Source organism: Globicephala melas, chromosome 12 (assembly GCF_963455315.2).
Source record: "Globicephala melas chromosome 12, mGloMel1.2, whole genome shotgun sequence".
Classification (NCBI taxonomy): Eukaryota; Metazoa; Chordata; class Mammalia; order Artiodactyla; family Delphinidae; genus Globicephala; species Globicephala melas.
Genome location: NC_083325.1, coordinates 66,557,777 through 66,572,405, shown reverse-complemented (window position 1 = coordinate 66,572,405; position 14,629 = coordinate 66,557,777).

Genomic DNA, 14,629 nt, shown 5'->3' with positions numbered 1-14,629 from the left:
TGAAACATAATGCAGTGGATAATTAGGGTGCATTAGAAAGTGACCTCAGTTTCATAAAAGGATTCACTGCAGCATGCCTTCAGGTGATGAGCTCTTTTCTGGTCATTTAACTATGAAAATCTTGCTCTCAGAGATTCTGATTTAAGTGGTCTAAGGAGGGACTAGGGCTCTAATTTTTTTTTTAAAGCTCCCAGGGTGATTCTAATGCACATCCAAGTTTGAGAGCTACTAGACTAAATGATGTCAAGCTTCCAACTTTAAACTGTTCAGGTGACTTGCTGTTCATTTAAATTCAACACACATTTTTGTACACCTGTCTTGTGCCAGGCACTATGTGAGGCTTCAGACACATGAAGTCCTGGTTCCTACATTCAAGGCTCCCACAGACTAGCAGGGGAGATGAAGCATTCAGAATTAATTGGAGACCCCACAAATAGTGAGTCAGGGAAACCGTGTCTGTAATGTACAAATAAAAGGCAAGGAAGGAATGGGCAAACCTGCCTGTATCTCCTCCACATCATCACTATCCCTCTCCCTTCCCTCCAAAGGGAATAGAAGATGGATTAAGTAGGAGAACAATGAGCTGTAGGGCAGATGCTTGGCAATCAGATTTGGGTTCTGGGGAGAATGGGAGGGCTCTGGGAGGCTGAGGTGTGTAGCCATCCAGACTGAGTGATTTCTTTTTTTTTTTTAATTTTTTGGCTGCATGGGTGTTCGTTGCTGCGCGTGGGCTTTCTCTAGTTGCGGCGAGCAGGGGCTACTCTTTGTTGTGGTGCGTGGGCTTCTCATTGCGGTGGCTTCTCTTGTTGAGGAGCACGGGCTTTAGGCACACTGGCTTCAGTAGTTGTGGCATGCGGCTCAGTAGTTGTGGCTCGCGGGCTCTAGAGCGCAGGCTCAGTAGTTGTGGCGCACAGGCTTGGTTGCTCTGAGGCATGTGGGATCTTCCCGGACCAGGGCTCGAACCCATGTCCCCTGCATTGGCAGGTGGATTCTTAACCACTGTGCCACCAGGGAAGTCCCCAGACTGGGTGATTTCTTAATGCAGGAATGCAAAACCTGCCCGCAAGTGGCAAAGAGTATGAGATGATTCTCAGCAGCTCCTCTGCCAAAACTGTCAAGAAATTCAAGTTGCCTTCTCCACCTCCTTTTCTGAACATGTCCCCAGCCTCCCGGTTTGGGTGCTCTTCTCCCCAGATGGCCTTCCCTGGTCCCCTCACTGCTCTAGGTCCCTCACCCCATCCAGGCTTACCTGTCCCCAAATAACCTCTCACCAATGGTAGTTCTGACCCCTGTGCTGCAGGCATCAGTGAGTGGGGCTGGCTTCCACATGGAGCTATGAATGGCCAAAAGACTCACTCAAAAACACTTGCATTGTAAGGTAGGGACTCTCTTCTTCCAAATGTCACTCCAACGTGGGAGAATTCAAGAATGAGATGTTTTAATAAAGGCAGAACCAGGCAGCCCCCAGCTTACACTAATCCACTGAAGAGCAGAGCAAATGGATTTTGGCAGAAAGTACCGTATGCCCCAAGCATTCCCTTTGACCTTACTTCTGGTCCTCACTTCTGGGTCAAGTGGGATGCTCTCCCACAAGGGAGAGAGAACTTGCTCCCAGGCCAAGTTGGCCAAAGGGGAAATAGGCTGCTTCTCAAGACGCTCAGCTTCCGCATTTTGTGAGGATATGGGGTGAGGTTTGGGGGCAGGACTATTTGAACAATGAATAGGGTGTTGGCTACTTTTAATGTGCGTTACAGGGAGCCTCTAAAAACTACTTTGTGACCTGCCTTTAGCTGCCTTCCAGCTCTATGATTCTTTGAAATATTTGAACTGAATTTAGGAGGTCTCCTGCAAGTGGAGGAGTCCTGGAAATCCTGCAAAGCCATGAGTATGAACCAATATTAACTGGGACTCTCCTCAGACCCCACTCTGTGACCCTCAAGTATTTCCTATCATTCAATCCTCGCGGTCATTCCAAGGGGTAGATATTATACCCATTTTACAAATAAGGAAACTGAGGCTCAAAGAAGCTGAAAGATTTGCCCAATATCCCACAAAAAACAAGCAGTTTCGAGCCGAGGTTTCCTAACTTTTAGTCTGATGCTAATTGTATGATATTATGATTTGTATTCTGTTCAGACACAGTAAGAGCTGGAAAAATCCCAGAGTATTTATTCAAGAAAGAAAGTGATCTCAAAGAAGAAGAAATGGATTTGGTGGAATTGAATGGATGGGTTAGCTCAGGGCAATCTCGTGAGTTGCCAGCAGAGGGCAGAAGCCTGCCATTCTATATAGGTGCTTACATCCTTTAAAGCCCACGGAGGTCTGGGAGTAAGAATTTTTCACCGAGAGGGAACCCAAAGAAAGAGTAGGAAAGCGCCGGTGTGGACCGCTGTGGTTTCAGGTGGCATGCATCTGGGAGCCAGGGGTATGGAAAGAAAAGCATTCTCCTCTTCTGGGTCCCCTGCATCCAGAAGGCAAGAGGCCCACAGCAGCACAAGACACTGAAACATGCACGGATTCGAATACAAACAATCCAAGATTTGGGTCCTGAATCCCCCAGTGTCTATCTTCTGTCACTCTCCCTGTTTGTGCCTGCGTCTGCATCCATGAAAAGAAGGTAATAACAACTGCCTCGTAGGATGATCAGCTAAAGTACTTTGCAAATTATAAAATGTGCTGGCAGGTTAGTGGAGCTGGGTTTGAATGAAGGCTGCTCTAGTGTCTCTCACTAGCACGTGAGCTGTTGACAAGGAGGCCAGGTTGACACCTGTGCTGGGAGGCCAGGGGAGGGGGTGTGGAGCTGGGGATGTGGAGGTGGTAGGCAGAGGAGGAGATGCCACTGCCCCCATTCTCTGATCAGGGTCACTCTGACCTCAGGACACTCCACTCCAGTTGACATGCTTCACATGGGCTGCCTGTCCTCCGGGGTCCTGTGTCCTCAGAGGAGAGCCCCAAACCTCCCCGGCAGCACCTGAGAGGCCTGAGTTTCAGTGATGTGGCCCAGCTCCCTCAGCCCCAGGGATGGTGGGCAGAGTCCCTTCCCAGCCAGACAGCTCAGAACTGAAATGCTGCTGGTGAGGCTAAGTGCGAGAGACCAAGGACCCCGTTGCTGCTCACCCCCAACCCGGCACTCGTCACAGTAACAACACTTTACAGTTCTTCCCAGGAGCACAACTTCCTATCTCATTTGTGATTTTGTTCACCAGGCCAACAGTCCTGAGAGGGAGGTAGGACAGATACAGTTTTAACTCCAATTTTTTAAGAGAAAGAGACTCTCAGCCAGCTTAACAATTTGTCCAAAGTCAAGCAGTAGTTAAAAAACAACAAGAACAACAATGACAAAACCCCAACCAATTCAGAACCTGGTCTTATGGCCTTAAAGACACCACCTTGTACTAATGTTTCTATCAAGAGAGATCTATCTCTCTCCATCTGCTTTCTCTCTTTTTAAACTCCCGGTATAGACATATAAGGTCATCATTCTCAACTTATGTACATTATCATCGTCAAGCTAAGCGAAGACCTTCTTTTGTTTTGTTTGATTTAATTTTATTTCCTTTTCCTATCATCCCCAATTTGTGTTCCCACTCAACACCTCTTCTTACCCCCTAAATGGGCACCCCCTCTGATTTGGTTGGTTGGTTCTTTCACTGATTGATTGATTCATTCATTCATTCATTTGTAGGCTTGAGCCAGATACATTTCTGACCAATAATGTGTTTATGATGCTATTAACAAGCATTTTTTTGTTATTGTCGTTCACAACTCATGGACCCTAATTTTGATTCCTTTTTTTCTACACTTCTAGTCATTTCCCATTTATATTTATATGCTTTACTCATCCCCTACTCCTGCATCCCTAAGTATATTACCTGCTACTTGTGCCTACTTAATTTGTTTTATTCTTATTGGCTTCTGATTTGTTTTATATTATTCTAGACTTTTTATCATCTTGGAAGTGTTTCCCTCCTCGTTTTGTATTATTTGTTTATTTACTGTACATGCTTCGGAGTCCTTCATCCAGGTTGGTGACAGTGATGTCCACAATCAACACATTAGTCCGTCCTCACCGTCACCTAAAGTCCGAGTAAGCTCCTTGTAAGGCTGACAGTAAATCACTGAACTCTTGCTTTGATCTTGATTCTTTTACAAGTTTTACGTACTCTTTAATAGTTGGATGCTGAAGCAGTGGTGTCCAATAGAACTTTCCACGATAATGGAAATGTTCTATACTTTTGTACTGTCCAGTATGGTAGCCGCTAGCGACGTGTGGCTATTTGAGCAGCTGCAATGTGGCTTGTGTGACTGAGGAGCTAAAATTTAATTTTAATTAATTTAAATTAAAATTTAAATAGCTTCATATGGCTACCTATTGGAAAGCACAGATCTATTGCATTACTACTCAAAATGTAGTCCCTAGACCAGCAGCATTGCCATCTGGAAGCTGGGAGCTTGTTAGAGATGCAGAATTTCAGGTACACCAACTTCTACTGAATTAGATCTGCATTTTAACAAGATTCCCCATATGATTTCTATGCACACTGAAGTTTCTGCCCTCCTCCCCAGATTTACTGAGATATAATTGACATATAATCGTGTAAGTTTAAGGTGTACAATGATGTTGATTTGATATACTTGTATATTGTGAAATGATTACCATCATAGTGCTAGCTAACACCTGCATCACATCACATAATTACCATCTCTTTTTCTGTGGTGAGAACATTGAAGTTCTACTCTCGGCAACTTTCAAGTATAAATACAGTATTATTAACTATAATCACCATACTGTATATTAGATTCCCAGAACTATTTCATCTTATAACTGGAATTCTGTACCCTTTGACAAATATTTCCCCATTTCCCCCACCTCCGGCCCCTGGCAATCACCATTATAGTCTATTTCCATGAGTTCAGCTTTTTAGATTTCACGTATAAGTCATATCATACAGTATTTGTCTTTCTCTGTCTGACTTGCTTCACTTAGCATAATGCCCTCAAGGTCCATCCACGTTGTCACAAATGGCAGGATGTCCCTCTTTCTCATGGCTGAATAACATTCATATATATATAAAACATATGAATGGATAGAGAAGATGTGAGATTATGTCTATATCTATATCTGTATCTCACATCTTCTTTACCCATTCATCCACTGGCAGACACTTAGGTTGTTTTCAATCTTGGCTATCCTGAATAAAATGCTGCAAAGAACATGGGAGTCCAGATTTCTTTTAGAAATCCTGTTTCCATTTCCTTTGGATATATATCTAGAAGTGGGGTTGCTGGACCATATGGTAGTTCTATTTTTATTTTTTTTGAGGAACTTCCATACTGTTTTCCATAGTGGCTGCACCAGTTAACATTCCCACCCACAGTGCAGAAGGGTTCCCTTTTCTTTACATCCTTGCCAGCATTTGTTATCTCTTGCCTTTTGGAGGACAGTCATTCTAACAGGTGTGAGGTAATATATCATTGTGCTTTCGATTTGAATTTCCCTGATGATTAGTGATGCTGAGTGCCTTTTTACCTGTTGGCCATTTGTATGTCTTCTCTAGAAAGATGTCTCTTTAAAAAAAAATCAGAACATTTGTTTGTTTGCTATTGAGTTATATGAGCTCTTTATATTTTTTGGATTTTAACCCCTTATCAGATATATGATTTGCAAATATTTTCTCCCATTCTGTAGGTTTGATTTTTTTGTTTAATTTTTTTCTCTTTAAAGGTATTATGCGTCTTTTGTAAGAATGATACTCAAATACATCATGGCTTGTTTTGTTTTTGCTATTTTGAAAAAAACTGTATGTTTTTCATATATTTTCTATTTTAGTATACTTTCTATAGGTGATATATCAATAGAAGAAAGATATTTGTGATATCTTCATTGAGCAAATGCTGAGCTTTCTTATTAGTGCTAATAATTTTTTTATTATGTTGAGTTGTCAGTGTGGTCGGTCAGAGTTCTCTCTCTTTCCTTCCTATAGCTGTTATTTATTTTTCTGATTTTTATTGCTTTAGCTAAGTCTCTAGTACTATGCTGAGCCATAGCAGTGATAACAGGCACCCTTGATTGTGGGGATGAATCTAAACTTTCTCCATGTAATATATATGTTGTAGACACTTAATATATAGCCTTCATCAAGTTGAGAAAATAAACATTTATTCTAGTTTTTTTGGAGACTTTTTAAAAAAATTCAAAAGTGTTTATTTGATACAGATGGTTTTCACAATAAAAGTTCAAATGTTTTTTAAAACATTTCTTGAGATAATCATGAAATTTTTCTTCTTCTGTTCATTAATGGTAAAAATTACATTAATAGTTTTTTCTCACATTAAACTTCCATGTATTCTAAAAATAAACCTTACTTGGTCATAACTTTTTAAATACACTGTTGGATACAGTTAGGTAATATTTTATGTAGAATTTCATATCAATATTCAAACATGAAATAGCCTTATAGTTTTTTGTTTCTTTTTTTTTACCATCCTTATCTGACTTTGTAATGAAGGTTAGACCAGTCTTATAACAAAGGCGAAACTGATTTCTATTTTCTGGAACAGTTTGTATATGTCAGGGTATTATCTCATCCTTATGATTAGGTGGAACTTATCTGTAAAACCATCTGAGCCTAGGGCTTTTCAGGAAGAGGGGAGGTCTTTGATTACACTGTAATTCTTTATTGAATACTTGACAATTCAGTTTGCTGTTTATTACTGTTGCAACTTTGGAATTTCATATTTTTCCAGAATTGTATCAATTTTAATGTCTCCAAATTTCAATTTTTCATAATATTGTTAGTCTAAAACTTTTTGTGCTGGTGCTTCTTTCAATATTAATTGCATGTTTACATATCTTTTTTCTTCTTCTAACTTTGTCATATACTATTTGTATATTTTACAACCTTTTCAAGAAACCAGCTTAATGTCTTGTTGTTTCTGCACTCTGTCTCTCTGATTTCTGACATTATGTTATGTTTTCCTTTCCTCCCCTCCTTCTGCTCCTCTTCCTTCTCCTCCTCCTCCTCCTCCTCCCTCATCCTTCTCCTCTTCCTCCTTCTAGGTTTATTCTGGAGCTTTTTTCTAATTTCCTGCATTGAAAAATTGGCTCTAAGAATGTTTCAAAAGGGGTTTGGAGTAAGCCCTCTGAAGCCTTATATACTTGATACTACTTTTATTTTACTTGCATTTAAATGATGTTTTGGCTGGATATAAAATTCTCGGTTTGAAGTCCTTTTCCACCAACACTAAAAATATTACTTCATTGCTTTCTTGTATGCATTTTTGTTATTGAGGTTTCATATAATTCTGATTCTTTTTCCTTTTTCATTGATCTACTTTTTCTTTATAAATATTTTGAGAATTTTCCTTGTTGTTAATGTTCTTAACTTTTACTACAATATTTCTAGGTGTGAGTTCCTTTTTTTATCTATCTTGTTTAACACTGAATCCTTTCAACAGAAGTTTTATATTTTCTTTATTTCTACAACATTCTCAATTACGATACCTTCAAATATATCCTCCTGCCTTAATTCATTTTCCCATTCTGGCTCCAAAGTCTGTGATACTAACCACTTCACTATCCTCCCGCTCTTGAAAAGAGAGTCAAGATTTCGTTGCCCTCGTCTGCTTAGCCACTGCCTCCTTCCCCCACGCTAAAAGGCCGTGATAGGGGCCTATTTTGCCTCTGTATTCTTAGTGTGTCAGTGCTCACTGTGTGTTGAATGAATGAATGAAGAGAATGGAGGAGTGGCGGTGACCACAGGGCTAGAGCAGGAGGTGCTGTTGCAGCCGGGGCAGCAACCAAGCCTCATGACAGTACTGTGTGCCCACACCCAGGTGTATGACCTCTACAAGGTGGCAGCTCCTTAGCAGACCCCTCCCTGTGGGAGGAAACACCTAGGGCAGCCAGCCCAGCCCGGTCATGTTCTAAGATAATGACCTGGGGTGAGTGCCTGCCATAGCTTTGACCAGCTCTCCATTTGGCTCAAAGCTCCCTTCTGGCAGCTGTGGGGCTCCCGATGTGAGGCCTGTCTGACTCCTTCCTGTCCAGCTGTGGAACCAATGGCAAGTTGCCCTCCTCTTTGACCCTCAGTGTTCTCTTCCATATCTTGGGGAGAATGTTACTGTCCTTTCCAGCTTCCAGGGGTGTAAGGGGCAGCAAAAAAATATTTAAGTGCTTGTAAACAGGGTGCTGCTCTCATCAGGGACAAACCACAGTGCATGTAAAACTCTCTGACCCTGGAGTCTGCGTTCAGAAGGGAGATCCCACATGGGGACATGTGGGCCTTGATCTAACCCTGCTTCCTTGGAGGGGGTCAAGACTCCCCACAGGTCTGTGGCTCTTCAGATCATTTGAAAGAAACCTCTGGGAGCTAGAGCCAACTCCAGGTGGGTGATTCCATCCACCCTTCACCCTCCCCTCCCACACCCTCACTCACAACCCTATACTGTATTACCTCACTCCATCCCCCCACCATTCCCTGCTCTGGTTTCATTGAGGCTCCATTCTGACCTTCCCTGCTTGTAAGAGGGTCCCAACACCCAGAGCATTTCCCTTCCCCTCTGCCCAGCAGAACTTCTTTTGCTATGTATATAACTTATGTCCTGCTCTTAGCTAGGCCTAAGCTGAGGAATTCAATCTAAGTGTTCCTTGGATGATATGGGCTTACTCCTCATAAATTATATATATATATATTCTTTCAGTAGGGCACCCAAGGTCTTAACACAAAAGTAGAAGTACCAGGTCTCTTGGCAGCCTGGTGGCAGGAAGAGGGGAGGGGTTGTTCCAAGACCCTTCAAATAACCCATTTAGGCAGTAATGTGGACTCTTGAGAATATGCCCTTGGTGTCCAAGGCACAGACATTTTTCTGAATGAAATTCTCTCTTTTGGACCCAGGCTATCAGCTCTTTAGAACCACCCCCCTTACTTTCAGCTTCTCTTTTTTTTTTTTTTGCGGTACGCCCGGCCTCTCACTGTTGTGGCCTCTCCCGTTGTGGAGCACAGGCTCCGGACGTGCAGGCTCAGCGGCCGTGGTTCACGGGCCCAGCCGCTCCGCGGCATGTGGGATCTTCCCGGACCAGGGCACGAACCCGTGTCCCCTGCATCGGCAGGCAGACTCTCAACCACTGCGCCACCAGGGAAGCCCTCAGCTTCTCTTAATGGCCACTCCCAGCAATCTTTGAAACTTTATTGATTCATACTATTTTCTACCATCTCCTCAGTTTTATTTTTTAAGTAGATCTGATACCCTTTCAATATTCTTGCTTTTCTGATCTTCTTTCATAAAAGTCTTCCTCTTCTATAGCTTTATTTTAAGAGGTTTCAAGCATGAGGTAAGAAATTAGATTTGATTTTCTTGGGCACCATCCAACCCTGAACTCAAAGATTCTGTGACATTTGCAACATGGTTAACACTAAACTAGCACCACTGAGGACCACTAATGATTAAACCTGCAATAATGTGGCTGGTGCCCTTCTACCTAATGAGAGGATACAACACTAACCAGTAAGTTCTCTGTCTGGTGTTAAGATTACTGAGTTACTCTGACATTATCTAGTTTGAACATTCAAACTAGCCACATTCCTGGTATGCCATGGTAATCCTATCTTAGTAATGACAATAATAGATAACACACAATATACCAGGCACTTTACATACGTTAACTTATTTATTTCTCATACTAATGCTGTGAGATAATTAATATTTTCATCCGTACATTACAGAAGGGAAAACTGAGGCAGAGTAAGGTTAAGTAATTTGCCCAAAATTGGAGTTGGTAAATGATAGAGCTGGGATTCAAACTCAGCAGAATGGCCTCTTTCCCATACTACCTCCTGAAGATCAGAAAAGATTATTGTGCACCCCCCTATATGTAATTATGCTGTCATATCTGCTCATAGGAGACTATTGGAACCCTTTTCTTTACCCTTTGTCGTTATGATATGTGTCTAGGTTTTACCTTTTGCACACTGGGAAAAGTTGGAAGAATTAGGAGATCTTTGAAGCAGATAAGAAATAGAAGTAAAAGGCTTCCGTGGTGGCGCAGTGGTTAAGAATCGCCTGCCAATGCAGGGGACACAGGTTTGAGCCCTGGTCCGGGAATGTCCCACATGCCGCGGAGCAACTAAACCTGTGTGCCACAACTACTGAGCCTGTGCTCTAGAGCCTGAGAGCCACAACTGCTGAGCCTGTGTGCCTAGAGCCCGTACTCCACAAGAGAAGCCACCGCAATGAGAAGCCCATGCACCGCAACCAAGAGTAGCCCCCACTCACTGCAACTAGAGAAAGCCCGTGTGCAGCAACGAAGACCCAACGCAGCCAAAAATTAAAATAAGTAAATAAATTTTTAAAAAAAGAAATACAAGTAAAAATACTGAAGCTGCAATAAGAAATAGGAAGTAAGCAATGCTTGAGTAAAAGTGAGAAGGGTTGGAGAGGGGAGCAGAGGAGGAAATGAGGAGTCTTACGGAGGGTTTGGAAATCATAATCACATGTCATACAAAATGAAATGAATAAATAGGAACATTCAAAATCATAAAGATGTCAAATTCATCTATGGAATTTTAATCAAAGTCCAACAGGGTGTTTTGTTTTGTTTGGAACTAGACAATCTGATCCCAAAAGTGATTTGGAAGAGGAAAGGGCCAAGAATAACTGAGAAGCAATTTTGAAAAAGTACAAGGTAGAAGAGCTTACCCTACCAGATATCAAGACTTATCATCAACATATTTAGTAATGAAGACAATATCATTTGGGCAAAAGGATAGACCAATGGAGCAGAATAGAGAGCCCAGCCACTGGCCCACCTGTACTTGGAAAGAATATAAGGCAGAGATGTCACAAATCAGTGTGGATCTATTTAGTAAACGAGTCTAAGGAGCAACTGTTTTCATATGGAAAATACAAAAGTAGATTTCTACCCTAAATCAACCCCAGGTAGATTAAAGAATTCTTCAATAAAAACAAAAAGCAAAAGTTTAAGATACAAGATGAAACTATAGAAAAATTCTTCATGACTTTAAGATAAAGAAGGATTTCTCTAAGAAATGCACACACACAAATAGAAACCAGAAAAAATGGATAATTTTGACTACATTAAAATTAACTTCTACACAACAAAAGGCCACTATAACAAAGTGAAAAACAAGCCATAGCCTGGGAGAAGATATTTTCAGTGACTATAACATGTAAAGAAATCTCTAAAATTAATTAGAAAAAGATAAACAACACATGGGGGGAAATGGGCAAAGAATATAAACTATCGATTTGCAGAAGAGGAACCCCGGGAGGTCAATAAAAATACAGAGAGATGCTTGCTTTCACTATTAATCAAAGAAATACCAATTAAAACAGTAATGTTATACCATACACACCCACCAGCTCAGCAAAAATTTATGTTAGACAATGCCAAGTGCTGGCAAAGATCTGTTATGTCATGGAGCCTCATTCACTGCTGGTGGGATTGTAAATTGATACAAGTATTCTGGAGAGCAATTTGGCTGTTACTAGTAAAGTTGTAGGTGGTCGTGTCCAGAAATCCCACTCCTAGGCGTACAGTCTTGTATATATGCACAAGGAGACATGTATTAAGATGTATGCTGCCACATGGAAACAACCTAAAAGTCCATGAGACTGGATGACTAAATTGTATTATAGTTATACAATGGAATACAGTACAGTGTGTGTCAGCATAGATGAAAATCTCATAATTGTAATGCTAGGGGAGAAATGCACATTGCAGAAGATTATGATTATGTATACACACACATATACATATATAGTTTCAAAGCATAATACTACTTTATAATGTTTATGGATACATAAAAATGCAATAAATATAATAAAAAATATAAAAACATGCACGAGGATGTTGAATTCAAAACAGTGCTTCACTCTGGGAAATGAGAGAGGAGAATGGAGTGGGGAAGAGGACAGAGGGAAACTCAGCTGTGTCTCTAATATTTACTTTCTTTGAAGTAAAAAGACCTGAAGCAAATAAGACAATATGCTAATATTTTCTAAAGCTGATGTGGCCATCATTAATGCTGTCCACCAAATATTTCTGGCTCTCTGCTTTCCAGGCCCATGGTAAGATTGCATTTTCCATTCACTTTGAAGTTAGGGGTAGCCTGGAGACTTTGGCCAATGAACTGAAGTGGAAGTGACTTACATTTCTGGTGTCAGTGCACAAAAGTGTTGGCCAACATGGCAGCCCAGAGACAAAGTTTCTCTCCTCCCCAGGCCCTAAGCAGACATGATATTTCCAGATAACCTGTGGAGTACAGGTGGATGAGTGAGAGATGAACCTTTATTGCTCTTGGCCACTGAAATTTAGGGATGTTTGTTACCACAGCACAACCAACTCTGTCCTGACCGATATAGCTGTGAAGTGTGTCCATAGGTGTTCACTGTGTTAGTCTCTGATTTTATCTACATGTTGAAATATTACAAATACATTTTTTAAAGTTTTTAAATTGGACTGGATTAATCATATTTCTCAGTTCACGGCACATTGTCTTTATTGGTCTGCATAATGCCCTTCTCTTATTCTATTAATTCTCATTTTCTTAGTAAGTACCTCAGACTTGAGATGGAAGCAATGTTGAATGACAGGACATCTTGATGTATTGACAAAGGGAATGAATGATGGGCTCGCACTCCTAGCACGAGTCCAGATTTCCTCCAGTGCTCTCTGGTCAGATTGTGGGAGCCAGACTTTCCAATCAGAAAGTCTCAGCTCTTCTCCAGAGAAATGTAAACAAGAATTGTGATGAATGCAATGGTCCCAATTGTTGCTGACTCTTTGTATGGTTTTAGAAAAATCATTTCACCCTTTGTTCCTAATTCTCTGATGTGTTGGAAAGTGCTAACCTTGCCCCCAGAGAGTTCCTTCCCTACCCACTTAGAGCCAGCACCTGCCCTCCATCCCCACCAACCAGCAACTGTTTCCCCAGATGCAGGTCACCTGTGAGAGAAATGCTAAGAAAACTTTCCACACCTCGTGGCTCCCAGGTTCCTTTTGCAGGGCTGCCTGCAGAACCCTCAGGGAGTGAAAACCCCAGAAAGAGAAGGAGGAAGGGGGCAGAGAGCTGGGAGAAGGAAGAGAAACTTGTGCTTCTGGCCAGTTCTGTTCTGTACTGTGGAGCGAAACACAAGCAGTGCCTGGAAGTCACCGTGAAATTTGATGCCTTTGAGAAGTTCCGTGGAAAGAATGACATCATGACCAACCACTCCCCCCCACCCCACCTTTTTTCCAGTGGGAGTGAGAAATAAATAGACTGACACATTTTCCAGTCAGGGAGCGATTCTGGAGAGCAAGTTTACCTTGGCTCAGGAGCTCAGGTGGGGCTGTGAGAAACCTTATCTGTGCTTGCCCTGTAAACAAGGGGCCCTCCATCTCCCCGGAGCCTTGGCCACTGAGCAGGTGACTGCGGCAGGCAGGTGAGCAGGGCAAGCCACGGGCTGGCCAGAGCTACCGCAGAGCCAGCCTGGCCCCAAGCAGGCTGTGTTAGGTAAATATTGCCTAGATTTGACTGACAGACTCATTTACTGACTGTGGCTGCCAAGAGAAATGCCATCAAATCCACCAGATTCAAAGGTAAAACAGACGTCCCTTAATTTGATGCTTCTCAAACTGTAATGTGCATATGGTCACCTGGGGATCTCCTTAAAATGCAGCTTCTGATTCAGCAGGTTGGGGCAGGGCTGAGAAATTGCATTTCTAACAAGCTGCCGGGTGATACTGATGGTGCTGGTCTATGGAGCACACTGTGAGCTGGCAAAGCCTCAATGTTGAGATGACCGTGTGCATTTTACACGGTCGAAATAGTTACCATTTAAGGAGCCCCGTCTGACTCTGTGACAGGTGCTGTACCAGGTGTCTTCTGTCACTGAGCTCTTTTACTCTTCATACCAGCTCTGCAAGGTAGGCATTATTATCCCTGCCCCTTCCTTGGCAAACAAGGAACTTGAGGCTAAGAGAGGTTAATTCCTGCTCTGTAAGTGTCATTTCCAAAAGCTTTCATTGCTCTCTTCCTTCCCCTTCCCCGCGATCTGAAATAACCCAAAGACAAAGGATAATACACACCCTGTGTAGGGCTGGGCGTTGTCTGCTTGTGGTGATCGGCCCACTTGACATCCGAGAATGAATAATTCCTTTTGTACAGAATCATCAGGGCCAAGCACAGGACTTCAGGAATCCTGGAGTGAATGTTTGGCCCAGTAAGCCCTGGCCACAGTAGAGATAGTCACTCAGAAAGGTGGACACGTCTGGTTTTCAAATCCCTATTGTACTGATGTGTTCACCCCTAGGAAATGCGGTTTAAGATTCTAAATACCAGGAGGAGATGCTTTGATGTGTCAGCTTGGAAAGAATGCCTCTTAAGGGCCATTTAGGACTGCAGGAGGGGAAAAAAATGTCCCAGCTTGTGTAAACACCAGCGTGAAGGCAGTTGTAATTGACTGACCCACCTGGAGATATTTAATTACCTCCAAGAACTGTGATGTGCCCTTGCAAAACCCAGACAACTTCCGGGTATGAACTTGCATCACATCTGCATCTCAACCAGCAAGGCAATTCAACTAGCTGGTCCTGGCCACACACAGGGCAAAGTGGGAAAAATATGAT